Genomic DNA, 23,461 nt, shown 5'->3' on the forward strand with positions numbered 1-23,461 from the left:
CATTCCAATACAACTCTCACGGTTGTAATCAGCTCATTACTCGCAGAATCATTGCTGTATTACTATGGTCCACCACTGACCTACTGTAGTCATTCATTTTCCATGAAGTCTTAATAGCTAACCATACGGAGTCCATACATGTCGTATCAAATCCTTCTAAGGAGGTAACATAATCACCATTCATGATTCATGAAGAACACTCCTGATCCTGACATACATACATGACATGAAGCAGATAAAAGTGCAGAAGAGTTTCAGTCAAAGCAACGATAGCAGGTTAATACCATTCTTAATCATATGCCTTCAATAGAAGACTTAACTCAAAGGTTCGTTTAGTCCTTTTTGAAATATGGTCCTGGATTATTCTCAAGATAGGACCTTCTAAGATAGATAGCCCGCTCATGGCGATTACACGAATTAAACCTTTACCAACCACTATTACGGTTGGGTATTGCACAGTCATCAGAAGGAATGTCAATCTTCCAAACCATAATACAACCTTCACAGCTTTAACCATCATCATTGTATTCTTTTGGTACAAGCGCCTATAATTATCCTTTTACCTTTAAAGTGTCGGCCACCTCTTTGGCCTTTCCTGATAGTAAAATTTCCTTACAGTCAATGTCATTTTAACCACCTCCAAATAAATTTTCTACCTTATTTCAATCACAGCTTATGTGAAGATGTTTTCCTTAAAATCTGATGAGTAAAAAAAAATCACCATTTTTCCATAAGTTATTGCCTCAGTCTTTAGAGGTTAATCACTGTCACGACTGACTCTCAATCATACTTAGAACATCTTTTATCTTAAGTCCTAATTGCCCTAAATAATTTCAACCATTACTGGTTCGATCCATACTTTCTCGTGGTTTAACACGTGCCCCACTTGGTAACATTATAATTACGTCATATTTCCTTTATCAACATTTCTATTCTTGAGAATTTTGAATATTACCTTTCTCCTTGTAAAACCTCTAAGGTTATCCTTCAATCGTTCCTCCTGTATTCCCTAGATACAGGGCATATCAAAATACCATTTACTATTACTAGAACCATTGTCTATATACTTCTGAAAAATTTCTCCACTGATTCTTAAAGGTTGTTGTTACCTTAACCCCTTTCCAAATCATACTGTCAAAACTCATGATGTCCCTATTAAGGGTGAAATGCCAACCTTTATGCATTCCCCTAGGATTCATTTTAAGTTACCGATGTTCTATCCTTAATTCCACCTTTAAAAGGTACCTGCATCCTTCCATGGATAAATCAAGTCATATATCCCTGACAAGGGTGTCTTATTCAATCATTCCCACCTCGATAGTATATGCCTAATTTCACAATAACATCTGTATTCAAAATGGGGTCAATCAATATGGCCTCCAAAAGATAACAATGTTTACCCGCTTTTCTTTCCTAATTTGGTAATGACAACAGGGATGTTCTGGAAGATATCGGTCGTGTTCAACGTGAACTTTTTCTTAATAATTCCTCATTTACTTTTGTTGTTTATCTCAACAGTCATCTCAATGTTAGAATATCTCTCATACCTGGCATCTCCCTTTCTGGGTATCGAGCCACCGGTCTTACATTTCACATTCTTGAAGGTCGCTTCCTTCATCCAATTTTCCTACTTTCTTACTTTCTTGTCTCCTTAGTCTATCCGGGTCTCATTATTTATCCTTCGAACTATCTCAAGGTTTCCTCGAATCCTCCCAACTTACAGGGGATAAAATATATATATCTCTTATGCCCTCAACCATCAATTTTAACTCATGGTGAATCATCCTCATCCTGACGAATGCATACTTTCTATTTCTATTACTACAAGTCTTTAAGACTTCCTCATACCTAACTCCCTTATCATACCTCAAACTCTATTGCCTTTTTATTTCTTTCCACTTCAGTCTCCCTTTATTTTCCTTTCTCTTACAATCATTATTTCATGAACCCACTAATCATTGACTTCAAGAATCACATCGTTCTGGGATTCTTGTCATCAGAACCAATCTTGACAACTTTTACAACTTAGCTTCATATTTCATCATACTCGTCCGCCTTTGTTCTGACTCTAAAGCTTTTACACTATCTCCATAACCTCGGGAATTACTTTCCCGAAACAATTGACTGAACTTTAATCAGTTTATTCTAACCTCTGGCTCCGTGCCTTTCTTGGTCTTTCACCAGCGGGTGGTCTCTCTCTTAGGAGGGTAAGTGACAAAAACAGTCTTTTGTGATTCGTCAATCATTCAGAATCTCAAATGATTCCTCTATTTCCTTTAGCCAGGCTCTTGCCTCGACTGGGTCAACCTGTTCCTTGGAACTCTGAGAGCTTAGAGACTTAAAGGTCCTGAAAGAATTTCACACCATATTGTTTCCTCAAGGTGGTGGTTGGGAATAAAGTATAAGTTCTGTTTAGACAGGTCCATGAATTGTCGTATAGGAGTACCGTCTCGGGTCTCCTTTCCTTACTCGACTTTCTGTTTCCTTAGTCTGGACGTTCCCTCCTCCTCCCCATAATCGGGGTCATCCTACATGTTTTAAATCCTCATTTTCCACTTCATTATGTTATGGGTTCCTTTTTATCTTGATGGCGACCTCCCTGACTATCACGTTCAGGGTTTGCTCTAAATCTTATTCCTCAAACTAGCTTTCATCTAAGATCTCATCTTTAAGCTCTTGAACATTTGGAACCCAAATTCTGTAGAAATACCTCATTATTCCCTTATCATCTTTCTCGGTATTAATCTTTTATCTAATTGTTGGCTCTCTGCCTTCATTCATCACTTTTTCTAGCACAATATGTTGTTTTCCGATAATTAGGACTGTATTGTAATCTCAAACATCTTTTCGGTACCGGCTCCGGTTACCTTCACTTCTATTTTCATTTTCTCAAAATCTCTCATAAACTCTCCCAAAGACATTATCATCTTGAGTCTCTCCTTTTTACTAAGGGCATCAGCCACCATATTGGCTTTCCCCGGATGATAAAGAATCTCATAATCGTAATCCTTGATTAGCTCTAACCACCTCATTTGGCGCATGTTGAGCTCTTTTCTGCGTGAAAATGTACTAGAGCACTTATGGCTTAGGTAATTCTCGCACTTCTCTCCATACAAGTAGTGCCTCCAATCTTTAGGGCAAAACTATTACCATGAGTCCAAGCTCATGGGTGGGGATATCGAATTTTATATTCCCTTAATGGTCTTGACGCGTACGCGATTACCTTGTTGTGCTGTATAAGAAGCACCCTAATTCTTTATGCGAAACGTCACTACACATCACAAAATCTCCTTTTCCATCCGGCAACGCCATCATAGGGGCCGTCACCAATCTTTGCTTCAGTTCTTAAAAGCTGTTCTCGCATTTCTCTGTCCATTCAAACTTCTCAGTCTTACGAGTAAGCCGCGTTAAATGGGCTACAATCTTTACAAACTTGAACGAACCTCCGGTAGTGATCGACCAATCCTACTTCTGGTAGGCGACCTAACCATGGTCATTAATTCATTAGTGGTCCTTTATTCATTCTTGTCAGGATCCTCCATGGGATCCTCCTTAGCAACTATCCCTTCTAGGACAACATCCTCAACTGCTACATCCTCAATATCAACATCATCCGGTCCTGCATTAGGACACTCTATCGGATCCACAATCCGATCTCCAATTAGTAATAAAACATCATCGCGCTGTTGCTCCTCAACCTCAGGGTTCGGAGTCCCGCTACCATCTACGATAACGAACTACGCTTCTATCACGATATTTATAAGGGTTCCCATAAGGGTTTTAACTGTCGGTACTACGTTAGGTAGCCCGACTATGAACTTGGCAAGAGTTCTTATTATCTTAGTGAACTTATTATCTTAACGTCACATCATCTCTGAAGTTTATAACGCTTAGCTCTGATACCACTTCTGTAACACCCCCAAATCCGGGGTCGGGGATCCGGGTTGTCACGAGTTCCATTTCCCTTAATAACACCCAATCTTAATACACAATCAACTACTCTGAACTGTGACCCCACAATAAACACACACACCACAAGTTATAGTCTCAGAGATGAATATCCAAAAATAATCACAAGTCGTTTTATTCCACAATTATATGTCAATACACCTTAAAAAGGTTTCCGAATAAATTTACATTTCTTTGCCATTATTACAATTCATAAATATACATAATCTGGTACATCAAAAGTTGAAAGCCTAGCCTATTGGTAATTTCTACCTCAGCTACAGCGGCCTCAACGCTTCCCGAAAGCTGCGGAACGTTTCCTATCCGCTTGCGAATTGGGAGCTTGGTCCTGTTCATCTTGTCTATCTGATGTTGTGTGATGAAAGAAGAAAGCAAGGGTGAGCAGCAAGCCCACCAAAATAATATGTATAATGATTAACAATATATGAGCCTTCTCATAGTACTCATGAAAGTCTTGGTCAAAAGAAATGAACCAAGTTGATATCTTAATGCGATGAAGTCGCAAAATATTCAGTATATATATATACATATATACTTTTCAAAATATTGGAAGTCCTCTTCCATGCATAATACACACAGTGTTCCAGTGTATAACTGTATAAAAATATCGTTGCAAGGTGATCTCATATATCTAACCTTGTCTCAACATTTTTCCAAAAATCTTTGACACGCACAAGATAATCATTTACTAGATATAAGTTTAAAAGATGAAGTTACAAGATACTCCAATATACTTATATCTTTCCGAATACTATTGAACTACCACCGTTCAAGTTATAATTAGTTTCAAAAGTTCATCACATAGATGAGAATACAAGATAAGACTTGAATAGATTCAATTTTTGAAATATTATTGAATGAAATGAAGTTACGAGATACTTCATTAAGTCCCGATATATATATATATATATATATATATATATATATATATATATATTTCATACATTTCCTGAAAACCTCTGTCATGTAAAGTATGAACAGAGTTGCAATATTCAATGAATTTTGGAAAGAAAAGAATTTTGGCATAAACCCGATATCTTGCTGATCAGGCAAAGATACCAATAAGTAACCTTTTCTACTAGTAGATGGATGAATACCCCACCGGTCATCACCCTGGCCACATAAGGACCTTGTGCTGGACCACCACCCGGCCTCTTACGCGTTGATGGACTGCCACCCAGCCACTTACACTTTGATAGACCGTACCCCGGCCTGTCGCTTATGCCGACTCAATTAGATGGGCTTACTTCCCGAACGTTGGGTAAGTAATCAATTCATTTGTTTTCTCAAAACAGCAACCACGTTGCGAATGTAAAATGCACCACAGAGCTGGATCCCCCAGGTTTTGAGCGAGTATTTAAATCCCCTTTGAAAGGAAGATCTTAAATATAAAAAAATGAGTTTTGGGGTCCACTCTAACTTTACAAATCATTTTGAAGACTCGAAAACATTTTTAAGAATGTTTGGAGTACTGCTGATTTATTAAAATAAATCAGTCCCGATATGAAAGAAATATCTGAATATTATTATTTAAATAATATTCCCATAAGAATAATTGAGGTAGAAGTTGGAAAACTTATACTTGAATGAATAGCAAATAATCAAAGATATACTTATACGAAAGTAATATCTTATTTGAATAATCAAAAAAATAAGTTTGATTATCGAAATATTATTCTTTAATAAAATAAAGAATATTATTAAATAATAAACGGAGTCATAAGTCCTCGAATGAATATTATAAATAATATTCATAAAATAAAACAAAGGAGTCATACATCCTCAAATGAATATTCAAATAATATTCATTAAATAATATAACTGAGTCATAAGCCCTCGAATGAATATTCGAAATAATCTTCAATTAATAAAATAAAAGGAGTCATAAGTCCTCGGATGAATATTCAAGTAATATTCATTAAATAATATAAAGTTATCGAATAAACTTTATTCGATTAATAGTTGTGAAAACTATAACCATATATATATATAAAAATATATATATAAGATCTACTCGGGATCCTCGACTCCCGGTTTTAGAAAATGTTTTCACCTTTGGGTCCCTATACTAAGGGTATATGCAATTTACCGCTATTCTCTAGCATAGGTATTATCAACTGAACCAACAGATATATATCAAGATTATGAAACATACATGCATATATACCATATCACATGCTCCAATATATCGCAAGAATTTGCTAATAACAATCATGCATTTATCACAAGATAATGCATATACATATATACATCACAACAACAGTATAACGGGTAGAAAACTTGCCTGAGCGACTGGGGGTTACGAATGGCTCGGGACGAGTCTGGTAACCTATAAGCAACAAGTAAGTTGGAATTAAACCAAAGTCACTTGTAAATCTATACTCTAACCAACTCAGACTCTAACGCTCGTTTTGCGCTTAACGATTTACTTAAGTCGCTCGAGTACCCTCGGCTCCACCATTTTTAATAAATTACCCATTATGAGTTTTAAAGCGATTCTTTCGTGAGTGCCTTACCATTTGCCTAATACACTTTACATAAATGATTCATACTCCAATTAGTCCTTTAGGGTCCTTAACCAATGTTTCAAAGTAAGGCGAGGGATAATGTTTCTATTCGCGAAACGCCGTTACTTAAAACGGCCGTTTCTTCTAAACCGTACATCGGAATCAAACGAACTACATATCAAAACGAAGCTCGTAACATGAACTATCTAATCATGGCAATAGTCAAAATCTAGCAGGGGGTTCTCGGGTCCTAATGTTATGAACAAAAGCAGTCTAAAGTAAATCGGACATTACGACGGCTATGTTTACGCGATTTCCCAATTTTAAACCATTCAAAAACCATCACGATTCAACCTCAACCCATTCATACAACCAAAGTCCATCCGTATCTCATCATAACAGCCCCAATCAATTCAATATTAACATTTATACTTATGCCTAAGCTTGAATTTAACTATACTTAAGTTCTTTTAACCAAAACAACAAGATTTACCATTCCATTTCACTACCACTCCAACCCAAACTCTAAACCACAAGCATTAAGCTACTATATCACCATAATAATCAAAATCATCTTATTATACATAGGAATCTAGGGTTTGGAGATGATATACCTTCCTTGAAGTGGTTGGAGTAGCTAGGAAGCCTTAAGAAGCTTTGAGAAGTCTTATGGATGCTTGGATCTTAAAGGAAAACAAGAAAAAATTCAAGTTAAAACCTTGAAAACACTATTCATTGTCTTCTTCATTGATTTATTGAAGAAGATTGAGAAAGAATTGAAGGCTCAAACTCATGATATAGCCATAACTATGCATAAGGATGATTAGGGAATTAACTCACCAATTTAGGAAGCTTGGATCTTGGATTTTGAAAATTCTTGCCTTTAAAAAGTGAAAAAGCCGAGAGCAAATGAAGAAATAATGCCTTGGTTTCTTTTTGTTTTGATGAAGAATGAATTATTTGGCTTGGTTGGTTGTAGTTTTGTTTTTGTTTTGGTTAATTAACAATTTAACCTTGATTTTGTGTGGTTCTCATTCAACCACACCTCCTTCCTTCCCATGTCATGCTTGTGTCATGCTATGATGTCATCTTTCCCTCCTTTTCCTCTTCTCATTGGTTGGGTGACCTCATCCCCACTAATCTCTTTGATTAACTTCCTAATTGTTTGCCTAATGACCGCTGATCTGTTATACGGTTCGCTTAACTTTCATTTTCGTTTATCGTTTATCGTTTGAGGGATCATACCCGGGATCTTATTACTTAGGTTCCCTTAACCTTTCTCCATACATTATATTCCTTTTATGATCCTCTCTTTTAATCCTTGAATTTAAATCCTTTTAATCATGTTACCTTATACTCAATTCTTTCTGTATCTAGTGGATTTTCGGGAAAATCAAAGTGTTCGGAATTGGATTCTCACGATCTTTACATACACTTATATACCATATAGAGTACTAATAAAATCTCAGAATATCCATAACAGAACCCCTACATAGTGTGACATGAAAAGTTTTATCATTCAGCAAAAACACTATTCATAAGGGTTTCAAAATTTTTCAAAAATTGGGGTTATTACAAAATGTCAGCTAATTGTTTTTCTGTTGGAACAAAAATGATCTCAATGGTACCATTTGTAACATGTTCTCTAATAAAATGGTACCTTACATCAATGTGCTTTGTTCTAGAATGATTAACTGGATCGGCTACTATAGATATAGCACTAGTATTGTCACACATAATAGGAATTTTGTGTAACACTAGGCCATAATCCATTAGCTGATTTCTAATCCAAAGCACTTGAGCACAAAAACTTTCTGTGGCTATGTATTCAGCTTCAGCTGTAGAAGTTGATACATATTGTTGTTTCTTGCTATACCAGGATACAAGTCTTTTTCCAAGAAATTGACAGCTTCCACTGGTACTCTTTTTGTCAACCCTGCATCCAGCAAAATCTGCATCTGTGTAACCAACGGCTTCAAAACTAGTTCCCTTAGGGTACCATAATCCCAAGTTTGGAGTTCCTTCCAGGTATCTGAAAATCCTCTTTACATCCATCAAAATGTGATTCTTTTGGATTGGCTTGAAATCTTGCACATAGACATGTTGTAAACATGATGTCTGGTCTACTTGCTGTTAAATAAAGCAGTGATCCAATCATCCCTCTATAGCTTGAGATATCTACACTTTTCCCTTTTTATCTTCATCCAACTTTGTTGCAGTAGACATAGGTGTAGATGCAGGTGAATAATCAACCATACCAAACTTTTTCAATAGATCCTTGACATACTTAGTTTGGCTGATGAAGATACCATCGCTTTTTTGACTAACTTGAAGTCCAAGGAAGTAACTCAGTTCCCCCATCACACTCATTTTATATTCACTTTGCATAAGCTTGGAGAATCTTTCGCAAAGCTTTTCATTAGTAGAACCAAAGATGATATCATCCACATAAATCTGAACTAGGATCATATCTTCACCATGTTTCTTGTAGAAGAGAGTCTTGTCTATGGTACCTCTAGTAAAACCATGCTTTAGTAGAAAATCTGACAGCGTGTTATACCAAGCTCTAGGTGTCTGTTTTAGTCCATATAGAGCCTTGAGTAACTTGTACACAAAATTTGGAAATTCTGGATCTTCAAAGCCAGGTGGCTGTTGCACATAAACTTCTTCTTCTAGCTCACCATTCAGAAAGGCACTCTTGACATCCATTTGATACACTTTAAAATTTGAATGTGCAGCAAATGCTAGAAAGATTCTTATTGCTTCAAGTCTCGCAACTAGAGAAAAAGTTTCATCATAATCAATTCCTTCTTCTTGTGAGTAGCCTTTTACAACCAACCTTGCTTTGTTTCTGGTAACTATACCATTTTCATCCATTTTATTCCTGAACACCCATTTTGTTCCAATAATGCTTCTATTCTTAGGTGCAGGAACTAACTTCCAGACTTTGCTTCTTTCAAACTGATTCAGCTCTTCTTGCATGGCAGATATCCAGTCAGGATCCAGTAGAGCTTCATCAATTTTCTTAGGTTCTACTTGAGACAGAAAACATGCATATAGGCACTTATTAGCAGTTGCACTTCTAGTCCTCACTTCAGCAGTAGGATCACCAATAATTACTTCTCTAGTGTGACTTCTATCCCGCTTCCTTGTATGAGTTTGTTAACTTGTGCCTTCATCATCTTCTTCATTGTTGGTATGACTGCTAGATCCTTGTTCTCTTTCTTCCCCTGAGTTTGTGCCATCTAATTCAGGTGTTTGAGATGAGCTTCTATTTTCATGATTTTCCTGTTGAGTAGTCTCTTCATTTATTATCTTTTGTGCATCAACTTCATCTTCCCCATCAGAATCACTATCAATGTTGAGGTTTTCAAATGCAAGGGCTTTAGCTTCATTATTATCAAGGCATTCCAAGCCTGGACATTTGTCATCATCAAAATTCACATATGTGCTTTCCATAATCTTCTTTTGATCAATCATATAAACTTTGTAGGCTGTTCTTTCCATTGAATATCCCAGAAAAATTGCTTCAAAAACCTTTGAGTCAAATTTTCCCACATATTTAGAGTTGTCTTTCAAAATGTAACACTTGCTTCCAAACACATGAAGATGCTTTACAGTAGGCTTTCTTTTAGACATGATTGAGTAAGGTGACTTGCCATGTGCCTTGTTAATGAGATATCTGTTCTGAGTGTAACATGCAGTGTTAACAGCCTCTTCCCAGAAACTTGTTGGCAACTTGGCATCTTGCAGCATTGTCCTTGCAGCTTTAACTAATGTTTTGTTCTTTCTCTCAACTACTCTATGTTGTTAAGGTAATCTAGCAGCTGAGAATTCTTGAATAATGCCTTTTCCTTTGTAGAATTCACTCAATGTAGCATTTCTGAATTCTGTTCCATTGTCACTTCTCAATCTTTTCACACAATTATATTCTTCAACCTGATTTTCTATCTTCTTGACGTGCTCAATTATGATATGTGGAGTTTCATCTTTAGAGTGCATAAACTCTACCCAAGTGTATCTTAAGAAATCATCCACCATCACAAGTGCATAATTGTTCCTTGAAATTGATAAGACATTTACTGGCCCAAACAAGTCCATATGAATTAGTTGCAAAGGAGTACTTATAAAATTCACAGTTTTTGACTTGTGACTTGATCTTTTCATTTTTCCTTTCTGACAAGCTTCACAAACTTCAACTTGAGCAAACTGCAGTTTATGTATGTCTCTTACCAACTCCTTTTTGACCAAGTTGTTAATTGCCTTGAAATTCAAGTGAGACAGCTTTTTATGCCAGAGCTTGCTTTGTTCTTCTGATGCCTTGGTGTAGAAGCAACAAACACCATCCTTATTTGTTGAGTCAAAATCTGCAACAAACAAGCTTCCTTTCCTTGATCCTTTCAAAGCAACTTCACCAGTTTTCTTGCTGATAAAAGTGCATTCTTCTTTGTTGAATAAAACTTCAAAGCCTTTGTCTGCAAATTGGCTAACACTGAGAAGATTCACTTGAAGATCAGCTACCAGTGCTACGTCATCAATGACAATATTTTTAGAAACAATCTTTCCATATCCTATTGTGAATCATTTGCTGTTATCTCCAAAGGTCACCAAAGGGCCAACCTCCTCCTCAAATTGCGATAACAGGGCTTTATCACCTGTCATATGCCTGGAACATCCTCTATCTATGATCCAGCTGACTTTCTTCACTTTGCCCTGCACACAATGAGTTTTAAGTGTTTTTAGCAACCCAAGCAGTGCTGGGTACTTTTTTCTTGTTAACTGATTTAACAGAAGTAGAATGAGTAGTTTCAGATAAAATAGAATTCATTGACTGTTGAGCATTTTCCCTTTCTGTTGTAGACCCAATTTTTGTTTCTTTGAGGTCTACTCTCATTTTGTGATAACTTTTCATCACTTTTAAGTTGCAAGGAATGCAGTCAAACTTGTCACAGAAGGAGTAGGGATTATTTGAATCTGCTTCATTTTATTTGCATGCCCCTGTAGTTGGCTTGGTAACAACCTTTTTATAAAGGTGAGTTAGATGATTTACAGAGCCACATTTTTCACACTTTTTTAGGAGCATCTGCGATATAAGAAAAATTATTGCTTTTGTTTATCCCTATTTTTCTTCTTCTTTATTACATCTTTAATCTTGATTTATTTGACATGAGTCTTGGTGCTTTGATTTTCCATGAGATTTTCTTCAATCTTAGAAGATTGAGTTGAGTTTGCACTTTTCCTTTTATTATCCTCATCTGCAATTTCTTTCTTGATAATCAACTCTTCTTCACTGATGTTTACTTCACAAGCCTTGAACACAGGTGACCCAACCTTTTTCAGCATTGCTGGAATATTTTCATTCTCTGTTGCTTTTCCTTTGTCACTTATGTTTTTCTTCTTGCTATTTAAGGCATCATAATCAAGACCAATAGCAATGTTTGCACATGGTTTGGTTTTCTCATGGTACTGACCAACCAATTTAGATGCATTTCTGAAGAACTTCAACTTCATTTCATTCTTTTCCAGCTTCTCCCTTAGCACTGCTTCAATTTCATTTGCACACTTAAACTTGTTCTTTAGATATGCATTTTCTTGTCTTAAAGCTTCAATCTCCACTATCAACAATTTAGTTCCTTATTTTTCACTCTCAAGCTTCTCATTCATTTTTTTCAATCTGCTTACTTCTTCATTTGCAGCCACCATGCTTGTATAAATGTGAAACATCTCTGTGCTCATCTTTTCAACAGTTTCCTTATATTGATTCACATTTAAATCAATGGTGGTAAGAGTTGTGTAAGTCATATGTCATAGGCCTATTTGTATATTCGAGGATTCAACTCAACTCAAATAAGAATGTAATAAGTAAATAGTGGATCGACCGTCAGAGAGATCTCGCAAAGTAATATCTGTCAAAGGATTCAGAAACAAGGTTCATCTACAGACTTGAGGAGTTAATTCACTGGAAGAAGTTCAAGAAGTTGATCATGCCCCAGTGATATAAATCAAGATCGTGGATTTAATCAAGTGACAGAGATCTCGTCAGAGTATCATTAATTACAAGGATTTAATCTGAAGAAAATCAAAGTGTCAAAGTCAAGACATGAAGAAACGTCACGGAAGTTAGTCACTCATGAACCAGACAGTACATCGAGTGTCAACATTGAAGTGGTGGAATTGATTCATAATTTTCAGTGATTTTCAGAAGATTTGCAGAAGGATGGGTGCTGTTGAAGACTAGAATTAATTCTCTATTAATTAATTAAGTCATCTAATTTAATTAAGAAAATAAATTATATCTGCGAAGAATAATTTATTTATTAATTGAATTAATTGATTAATTAATTCTGAATTAATTTTAGGAATTTTTAGAATTTAAATTGGATTAAAATTCATTTAAATTCAGCAAGTCAAACTGATTGTACTAGTATGACAATCGGTATGACAATCAATAGTCATACCGAAAGTCATGCTAGTACAAACAATAGTCTCACCAAAAGTTACACTGGGAGGAGGATTGTCTTGCTAGTTCATTCTGATCGTCTTGCTAGTTCATTCTGATAGTCTTGCTAGTTCATTTGATTGTCATACCGAAAGTCTTGCTGAGCTCAGGATTGTCATTCCAGTTCAATTCAATTCTGTTGAATGAATTAAAAAGAAACAGAAGCAGCAGAAAGCATTATCATCAAATATACAAGTCAAAAAATAAGAACAGAGCAGCCGCAGCAAACATTTTATTCTTCTCTGCAAAACTTCAAGATCAATTTCTAGATTGTAAAGTTAAATCCAATCAACTAGAAATCTTTATCTTGTTCTTGTGTAACAATCTAGCGGATCAAAATCCCTAGAACTTAATCTCAAATCGCGTTTAGCATTTGATTCTAATTATTGCAAAAATAGAAAAAGTTCATGTCGAATTTATTCTAGATTTGTGATAATTGATTAGAGATTAATACCTTGTGATCGATACAGTTGTTGTAACACCTTTCAAGTTTAATAATATTTTTATTTAACTTGAATTTTGTTTCACATTTTTTATTCCACATTTATTCGATTATTTGGTACTGTTTGTATTCAACCCCCCTTCTACAAACACATTGGGACCTAACAATTGGTATCAGAGCCTTCTGATTAACGAACAAATCAAGATCCTAGACTTTTGTGATTTTTCAACTCCTTGAATTTTTATTTATTCAAAAATTCATAATGACTTCACATAAAGTTGGAACCGTTAATATTCCACAATTTGATAAAGAGAATTATATCATGTGGAAGAAGAAGATGCTATTATTTTTACAAGTTGCAAATCCCAAATATTCAAACTTGTTAAAGAAGGGTATAAAAACTCCGATGGTTATTGAACCGGAGGTAATAATAGATGGTGTGATGACTACTAAAGCTAGAACCTATCCAAAAGAGCCGAAGATTTTAATCCTGCTGAGAAGGAAGAAGCCTCCTTGGATGCCAGCCTTCAATTAATATTAATTGATTCCCTTGATCCCTTGATGAACAGACATGTGATGAACTGTAAAAATTCCAAACACATGTGGGAAACTATTGAGGTGATTAATGAAGGCACAGAGGAAGTTAGGGAGAATAAGTTGGAGATCCTAACCTCTGAGTATGAATATTTTAAATCAAATCCAGGAGAAGGAATTACTGAAGTGTTTGAGAGGTACAATACATTGATCAACAACCTGAACATAAATGGGAAATATTATTCAATCAGGGAGGTCAACAAAAAGTTTCTTTTAACACTGCCAACTCATCTTGAACATAGAATCACTGCCATTAGAGAAGCTAGAGATCTGAGTGAGATTTCTTTGGACAGGCTCTATGGAGTGTTAAAAACCTATGAGTTGGAGCAGATTCAACAGAAGGAAGTCTACGGGAAGGATAGAATGGTCAGCACATCTACTGCACTTGTAGCTGAAGGTCAACAACAACAGCAATCTCAACAATTGGAGAGAATAGTACAGTGTTCCAAGGCTGAGGAAAATATGTTAGTAGCAGAATATGATCCTCCTACTACAAATCAATCAAGTGATGATTTTTATTCCTTGGAAGAGCTGGAGCAATTGGAAGATGAGTCAATGGCCCAAATTGTCAAGAGATTCTCCCATGTCAGATTCAAGAGGAATCCCAAGCTAAAGTACAAGTCCAACTACAACAAATTCCAGAAAGGTGGATCTTCATCCTCTAACACCAGCAGTGGTGGATACAAAATAGGGATGGTTGATCGGAGCACCATTAGATGCTATAACTGCAATGAGTTGGGACACTTTGCCATGGAATGTAGGAAGCCAAAGCAAGTAAGAAAGAACTCTGAAAGGGCTTATCTGGCAAAGGGAAGAAGCTGGGATGATACTGACAGTGAAGATGAAGATGAAGGAAATCTTGCTCTTATGGCTATTGATGGAAAAGCTTCATAGTCAAGAATAGAGGTAAAACTTTCTGATGCTGAAATGGTTTATCATCTAAGAGGTAACTTAGATTGTGCACGTTGTGATAATGAACTGTTAAGTTTACAGATCACAGACCTTGAGAAAGAGGTCAATGAATTAAGACTTATGCACATTAATCAAGATAAATTAAAAGAACAAGTATCTTTTCTAGAGAATAGAGTTGACTGTTATAGAAAACTCGAAACTATTCTCAAAGACAAGATCACCGGTCTTGAGACTAAGGTTAGAGCCTACTTCAATTCTTGTTCGAAGGCTAAAGAGTTCTACAGTAAGCAATCTGTTAATCAAACATCTGGAATAGGTTATGATTACAATGTTGCTATTGGAGAATTAGGCATAAACTCCCCTCCTCGTGTCTGTGCTAAAGGGAGGGAAGTACCACATGTGCTTAAGGGTGTTGATGAACCCCTCTATAAACCATCAATTGCTGAACCATTTGATGCGACCTCTTCTGTTATTCAGGAAGAAATACGTGCTGAAGATCATGCTAATGAGAAGGTTGTTTCCAAGTCAAGTGTGTCGAAAGTTCCAGTCAAAGTTGTGAAAGCAACTGAGACTAACTCAGACACACATGAGTTGGATAACAAAAATGCCATGTCGGCCATGCATAAATTGCCTGCTATTAATCACTCTCATAAAGCATGTGGTGTTTCTAATTGTATGTCTTGTGCTTTTAATATGATGTATGCTTATTTTAATGGTAAGCATATTTCTAAGGATAAGACTACTCCTCGTCAGCATGTGAATAACAAGAAGCATGATAGGTCTAAGACTGCTAGTCCTTCTAAGGCTAGAAAGGAGACATTTGTGCCTAAGCTTAAACAGAAATTTGTTAAGGCTGTTTACAAGGTCAAATGTTCAGTCATTGAGAAAGTTGAGATAATTAAAATTAAAAATGTTGTTTTGCCTGACAAAGGACAATTCTACAAGTATGTCGGGCCCAACCAAGTTTGGGTTCCGAAGAAGGTCTAATCCATTTGTAGTGCAGGGCATTAAACAGGTATAACCGGTAGTGTGGATTATTGATAGTGGATCATCAAGACATATGACCGGAGATAGAGCCCTGCTATCAAATGTGGTTGAGAAAGCTGACCCCCTGATTACCTTTGGAGATAACAGCAAAGGTTTATCTGAGGGTGTTATGGATAAAAAACTAAGGTTATTATTTGCTGTATTTATTACTAAGATTCGGGAGCTCAAGGCCTTTAATGGCTGCTCTCGTGTTTCGTAGCTCAAATCTGCCTTTACGAGATGCCTACGTATCTCTGTGAATTAGAGAATCAAGCCAAAAAACGTAGTTCTAATTGGTGGGGGTGAGACCCCTTATATAGATGTGGGAGTCCTTGAATTGGACTTGGTATAGGAGACTTGGTGGACAAGCCTCTGAATTAGGATAGACTTAGGAGTCCTAGGAAGTAGGAAGCTGATTCCTTATCCTTTTAGGTCCCCTTGAGGCTAATCTATAAGGATTTATATCCTTATCGGGACTCTTCTCAATAGCTGATTTTTCCCTTATTAATTAATTACGAAATTAATTAATAATTAGGGCTTTTGGGCCTTTTTTATTCCATCAGGCCTGATCTGGTCCATCAGGCTTAACCTTTCTGGTCTGAGTTTCATATATCTTTTTATTGGGCCTAGCAGCCCACAACTTGTACAATTAATGCAGTATTTAATTATACAATCATAATTTATTTATCCCTATCATTTGCCCCCCAACTTTTGGGAAACATTGAATAGGTTTCGCAGAAGTTAAGTCTATTTGTTCCCTTACAGGGTTTCGTTTTTCCGTAAAGTGTGGAGCGACCTACACGTTTACAACGAATTTTTCCTTTTATTTAGGAATTATTTTGATTTCCAGGAATTTTTCCCTTATTTCCGGGATTTTTCCCTAATTTCTGGATTTTTCCCTAATTTTTCTGGGATTTTCCCTAATTTTTCTGGGATTTTTCCTTATTTTTCTGGGATTTATCCTTAATTTCTGGATTTTTCCCTTAATTTCTGGATTTTTCCCTTAATTTCTGGGATTTATCCTTAACTTCTGGGATTTATCCGTAATTTTCTGGATTTATCCGTAATTTTCTGGATTTATCCGCAATTTTCTGGATTTATCCGTAATTTTCTGGATTTATCCGCAATTTTCTGGATTTATCCGTAATTTTCTGGATTTATCCGTAATTTTCTGGATTTATCCGTAATTTTCTGGATTTATCCGCAATTTTCTGGATTTATCCGTAATTTTCTGGATTTATCCGCAATTTTCTGGATTTATCCGTAATTTCTGGTTTAAAATGCATACAAAATTGATTAGGATGCAGAAGAAATTGATCAGGATTCAGCCAAATCGATCAGAATTCCTGCTCGATTTCGATCAGGATCCTGATCGAATTAACTCAGGATCTTACACTCTGGTCGACAGGATTCCTGATCGATTTCGATCAGGGCTCTGATCGAATTGATCTTCAAAGTGACACCCTAGTCGACGACTGTTACACGTGCTTAATCGATCAGGATTCCTGATCGATTTCGATCAGGACTCTGATCGAATTAAGCGATTTTCTATCATTCTGATCGAATGGAATATCGATCAGGATTTTCTTTTGTGTCGATCAGGACTCTGATCGATCTTAAGGGATTTCTTCCCTCCTGTTCGAATAATATATCGACCAGGATTCTCTTTGGTATCGATCAGGACTCTGATCGATCTTAGGGGATTTCTTCCCTTCTGTTCGAATAATATATCGACCAGGATTCTCTTTTGTATCGATCAGGACTCTGATCGGATTTAGGGGATTTCTTCCCTTCTGTTCGAATAATATATCGACCAGGATTCTCTTTTGTATCGATCAGGACTCTGATCGGATTTAGGGGATTTCTTCCCTTCTGTTCGAATAATATATCGACCAGGATTCTCTTTTGTATCGATCAGGACTCTGATCGGATTTAGGGGATTTCTTCCCTCCTGTTCGAATAATATATCGACCAGGATTCTGATCGATCCAGTTTAAAACTCTGGTCGATTTTTGACCATTCATTTTCCATATGAGCTTCTAGATTATTCCTGATATTTCTAGTATACGGGCTTTTAGGTTGGGCCTGGCTAAATGGGCCTAAAAACACCTCGTATTCCGAGCTTTTCGCCTATATAAGTGTAGTGTGAAGTGAGAATCCTCACTTCACTTCTCATTTCTCATTTTCTTCTACAAACTTCTCTAGAGTTCTCCCTTTGAGTAGGCGATTTCCGGCGAGCACACAGCCACCGTAGCTCCACCATTCTCAAGTATTTCTGGGTTTCAAGCTTTTAAACGAAGTATATCAATGGCGGACCGCGACTTGGCTCGTTTGCAGAAGATGAATGTCTCTAAGAGAGGTACAAACATTCAAATTCAATCTCCATATACTTCTCTCATTGACATGATTAACTCGAGAGGTGATGAATATCCTTCTCTATCTGAGTTAGATTCGTATAATCATGGTAACACTTTTCATGAGTTAGACGGTAGAATAGAGTCTATGAACACCCTGTACAGACTTCCACCCCACCTTAGGATCACTCCAGCCGCCCCTGGGGATAGGACTTGTAATTGGGAGGGGGATACCATGTTCATTTATCGAGGAGCCCTGACCGCAGGTCTTAGGTTCCCATTCCACGAATTTATTCCTCGTTTATTAGCCGATGTACAAATCAACCCTTGTCAACTCCCTCCTAACGCCTGGAGGAATATTATCTGTTTTATGGTCCTTTGTCTCAGGAATAACTTCCCTCTTTCCGTAGCTGTCTTTAGGAAAGTTTTCCAATTCTATAATAGCTCCATGAGTCAACCGGGATGGGTTTTAATTCGCCAACGACCCAAAGTTCCCCATATCTTTGATAGTAACTCTATAGTCGAGAACAACCCTAAATGGAGGGATGAGTTTGTGAGGCTGACCTGGGCTGGGGGTGATTGGGCCACACTCTTCCGTAGGCCATTTTGCAAGGTATCAGATGGTAGTCCTGGTAGTATCAGATTGACTGATGAGGAGGAGGTGGCCTACCAGGCCTTAATTTCAGATGATGGGAAAACGGATACCTGGACCCTTTTAGAGGAGTTTTCCTTGAAGAAAGTTGGTCTCTCCCAGGCCAGTGATAAGGGTAAATTTATACCTGCGTAATTATTTTTCCTTCTCTTTAATCGCACTTTTTCTTTTTTTCTGGATTTTAATGTTCCTTCTACTTTTCCTTTCAGCTTGCGAGGCCATCAATAATGTTAACAGGCCTAAGGAGGGGGAGTCAGGCCGTCAGAAAAGGGCCAAGCTAAACAGGGACCCTAGGAGCAAACCTGACGGTCCTTCTTTTCTTAAGCCCCACGTCCCGGTGGTCGAGCTGGGGGACGATGTGGATCCTCCACTTAAGGCACATTCCTTCAGGCCTAACTGGGGCTTCAGGAGGAGCGATACGGTGGTTGGATCCACCAAACACGCTAAAGATTGGTCTTATCACTCCGTCACTCCCCATGACTTTACTGACATTGTTACGGGGAGTGATATTGAGACTATTGAGCTTCTGGGTTCTCAAGCCCAAGCTGCGGTAATTTTCTTTCTCTCCTTCTTTGAATCCCAACTTTCTTGTATTCCAACGAACTTGTGCTAACTCATATATATTTCTTTGCAGAGTAATACCTACTTCCAGGCGGCCCTCCATCAGGCTAGGTCCTGGAAGGGTAACTCAGATGGGTTTGAGAAAGAGATGAAGAAATGGGAGGAGAGAGCCAAGGTCCTGGAGAAGAAGCTGGACACGAAGAAAGAGGAGCTGGCTCAGGCTCATTCCGAGCTGGTGAAACTTAGGAGCGATAAGGATAAGCTCATCGATGACTACATGGATTCTGACAAGTTTAAGAATCTCATGGAGATTCATGATGAGGGTCTTTATTCTCTACAGTTTACTCAGGGATGGGATGCGGCCGTGAAGGCTGTTTCTGAGAAGTACCCGGGCTTAGTCGACCCTAAGGACTTTATAAGTCCTGAGCAGGCTGAGTCAGAGGACAGCATAGACGCCCTCTTCGACTCTCCTCAGCCAGATGATCGCATCTTGGATCCTAACACTGCTTCTCCTCCCGCTTCTCCTGCGAAGGACGCTGAAGGCGCTGATAAGGAGAAAGAGAATGAAGGCTCCCGCATGGAGGAGTAGTTTTTCTATTTTGTAATTTTATCCTTAATTTATGTCTGGACTTTTGTTTGTATTAAAACTTATTACCCTGCGGGGCTATGCTACTTTCCTTATTTGCATTCTCTCCTTCATTTTTCCGATACTTTAATATTCAAACTTGGCTTAATGGGCCACACAAGTATTATCACAACTCAAACATCCATAGGTTGAAATAATTTTGAACCCTTCAATTTCAAGTCTGGTTTTCCAAAACCTTACATAATATGGGTTCGACCCTGATCTATAATAGCTAAAAAAGAAAAATACTATGCAAACAAAGCTTCAAGGTGCTTTTAAACCTACTTGTCATAATGACAAGTGAGAATCGTACTTCGACCATCTTACACGTAGTAAACCTTCAGGTTTTGTGCGTGCCAGGTTCTCGGGACTTCAAAACCATCCATAGTCTCCAGCTTGTAGGTTCCTCTACCCTGAACGCTCTTGACTCTATACGGCCCTTCCCAATTTGGGGTAAGCTTTCCTTTCTGTCCGACACCAGAAGCCTCTATTTTTCTCAAGACTAGGTCACCTTGTTTGAAAAACCTCTCTTTAACCCTTAGGTTATAGTAGAATGAAGCCTTTTTCTGATATTCTACTATCTTTGCGTGTGCTTTATCTCGCACTTCATCGATTAAATCCAGGGCTAACTTCTGCCCTTCCTCATTTTCTTTTTCATCAAAAGCCTGAATCCTTGGAGAGGAATGTGATATCTCCACGGGAACTACTGCTTCTGCCCCATATGCCAACATGAAAGGAGTTGCATTTGTCGTGACTCTACAGGTAGTTCTATAGGCCCATAATATGGGAAGTATCTCATCCACCCAATTATTTCTTGACTTTTCGATTCTCTTCTTTAGTCCATCCAGGATTATCCGATTTGCTACCTCCGCTTGCCCATTGGCTTGCGGGTGAGCCACAGAGGTGAACCGTAACTCAATTTCATTTTCTCCGCAATACTTCTTGAATTCCTCGTTGTTGAATTGTGTTCCATTGTCAGTGACGAGGATACGGGGAATTCCATATCGACACATAATGTTTTCCCACAGGAATTGTGCAACCTGTTTAGTTGTGATTTTGGCCAAGGGCTTGGCTTCAATCCACTTAGTGAAATAATCAATGGCTACAATCAGAAACTTCCTTTGTGCTGTGGCCGTAGGAAAAGGCCCTAGAATATCCATCCCCCACATAGCAAAGGGAATAGGTGAGTTGATGGAGGTCAGCATCTCGGGGGGTTGTCTGGCCACTGGTGCATGTTTCTGACAGCGATCACACTTCTTTACATATTCTTTGGCATCAGCCATCATTTCTGGCCAATAGAAGCCTAAACGGGTTATCTTATGAGCCAAGGCCCTGCCCCCCAAGTGTTGTCCACAAATACCTTCATGTACTTCTTCAAGAGCCAAGCGTGCCTCATCGGGCCTGAGACACCTCAAGTAGGGAACCACGAAAGATCTTTTGTAAAGAATCCCATCTATCAAAGAGTACCTTAGTGCCCGAACAGTTAACTTCCGTGCTTCAGTTGCATCATTTGGCAACCAACCGGTCTGACTGTGAGCCTTGATGGGATCAATCCATGACGTCCCCAAGCCTACGGGAGCCACAAGCTTAACATCTATGCTTCGTGTCTTCAAAACACGGAAGTACACACTCCCTGAACTCTCTTCAATCTCAGATGAAGCAAATTTTGATAGCGCATCTGCTTTAGCATTTTCTTCCCTTGGAATGTGTTCAACATGGCATTCATTAAATTGGGTCATCACAGCCCTTACTAGGCGAGCATACTTAGCCATCGTATCATCTCTTGCCTCAAATTCTCCCTTTACCTGGGATATGATCAGCTTCGAGTCTCCACGGACCTTTAAGTTTTTGACTCTAAGTGTCCCAGCTAGACCAAGGCCAGCAATCAGGGCTTCATACTCTGCCTCATTGTTTGTGGTTGGGAAGTCTAGCTTCATGGCATACTCAATTAAGAATCCATCAGGGCTTTGCAAAACCAACCCTGCTCCATTGGAATTTGTTTTTGATGCTCCATCAAAATAGAGAACCCAATATTCTTTCTCCTTGTCCCCATTGTCGACTCCCTTGTCTTGAGGTATGGTATCTTCCTGCCCCCCGACTTCTTGGTTGGGTATGGTACATTCCACCACGAAGTCAGCTAGTGCCTGGGCTTTTATGGCCGTACGTGGCTTATACTTGAGATCGAACTCTCCCAACTCTATTGCCCACTTAATCAGTCTCCCACTTGCCTTGGGACTGTGAATGATATTTCTCAGTGGCTGATTTGTTAGCACTTCAATTTGGTGAGCTTGAAAATAAGGACGCAGCTTTCTTGAAGCCATTACCAAGGCTAAAGCGAATTTCTCAATGGCTGAATAATTCAACTCAGCACCATGCAAAATTTTGCTGACATAGTATACGGGTTTCTGAACTTTCAGTTCCTCCTTAACCAACACCGCGCTCAAGGCGCTTTCTGAAACAGCCAAGTACAAGAATAAAACTTCACTCAGAACTGGCTTGGCCAACAACGGGGCCTGGCCCATATACTTCTTTAACTCTTCAAATGCCTTCTGATTTTCCTCACTCCATACAAAGTTTTTAATGTTCTTTAATGACTTGAAGAATGACAAGCACTTGTCTCCTGACTTGGAGATGAATCGTCCTAGCGCAGCAACCCTTCCTGTGAGTTTTTGAACATCCTTGACAGTTTTTGGGGGTTCCATGTCCAGGATTGCCTTTATTTTATCGGGGTTAGCCTCAATTCCCCTCTTTGAGACCATCAATCCCAAGAATTTTCCAGATCCTACTCCGAAAGCACACTTCGTGGGATTCAACATCATCTTGTGGTACCTCAGGACCTCAAAAGCTTCCCTCAAATGGGTTATATGATCAGTCTTTACTAGACTCTTGACTAGCATGTCATCAACATAGACTTCCATAGTCTTCCCAATAAGATCCTTAAAAATTTTATTCACCAACCTTTGATAGGTGGCTCCTGCATTCTTGAGACCAAACGCCATAACAAGATAACAATAAACACCAAAGTCAGTGATAAATGATACCTTTGGAATGTCATCCTTATGCATTTTGATCTGGTTGTATCCGCTAAACCCATCCATGAAACTCAGCATCTCATGTCCAGCGGTGGCATCAATCAAAGTATCAATTCTAGGCAGCGGAAAACAGTCTTTGGGGCATGCATCATTCAGATCGGTGAAGTCTATACACATCCTCCACTTTCCATTAGCCTTCTTCACCATTACAGGGTTTGCTAACCACTCCGGAAATTGAATCTCCTCAATGAAACCAGCCTCTAAGAGCTTTTCCACTTCCTGCTTTAT

This window comes from Apium graveolens, chromosome 3, assembly GCF_009905375.1.
Source record: "Apium graveolens cultivar Ventura chromosome 3, ASM990537v1, whole genome shotgun sequence".
NCBI lineage: Eukaryota > Viridiplantae > Streptophyta > Magnoliopsida > Apiales > Apiaceae > Apium > Apium graveolens.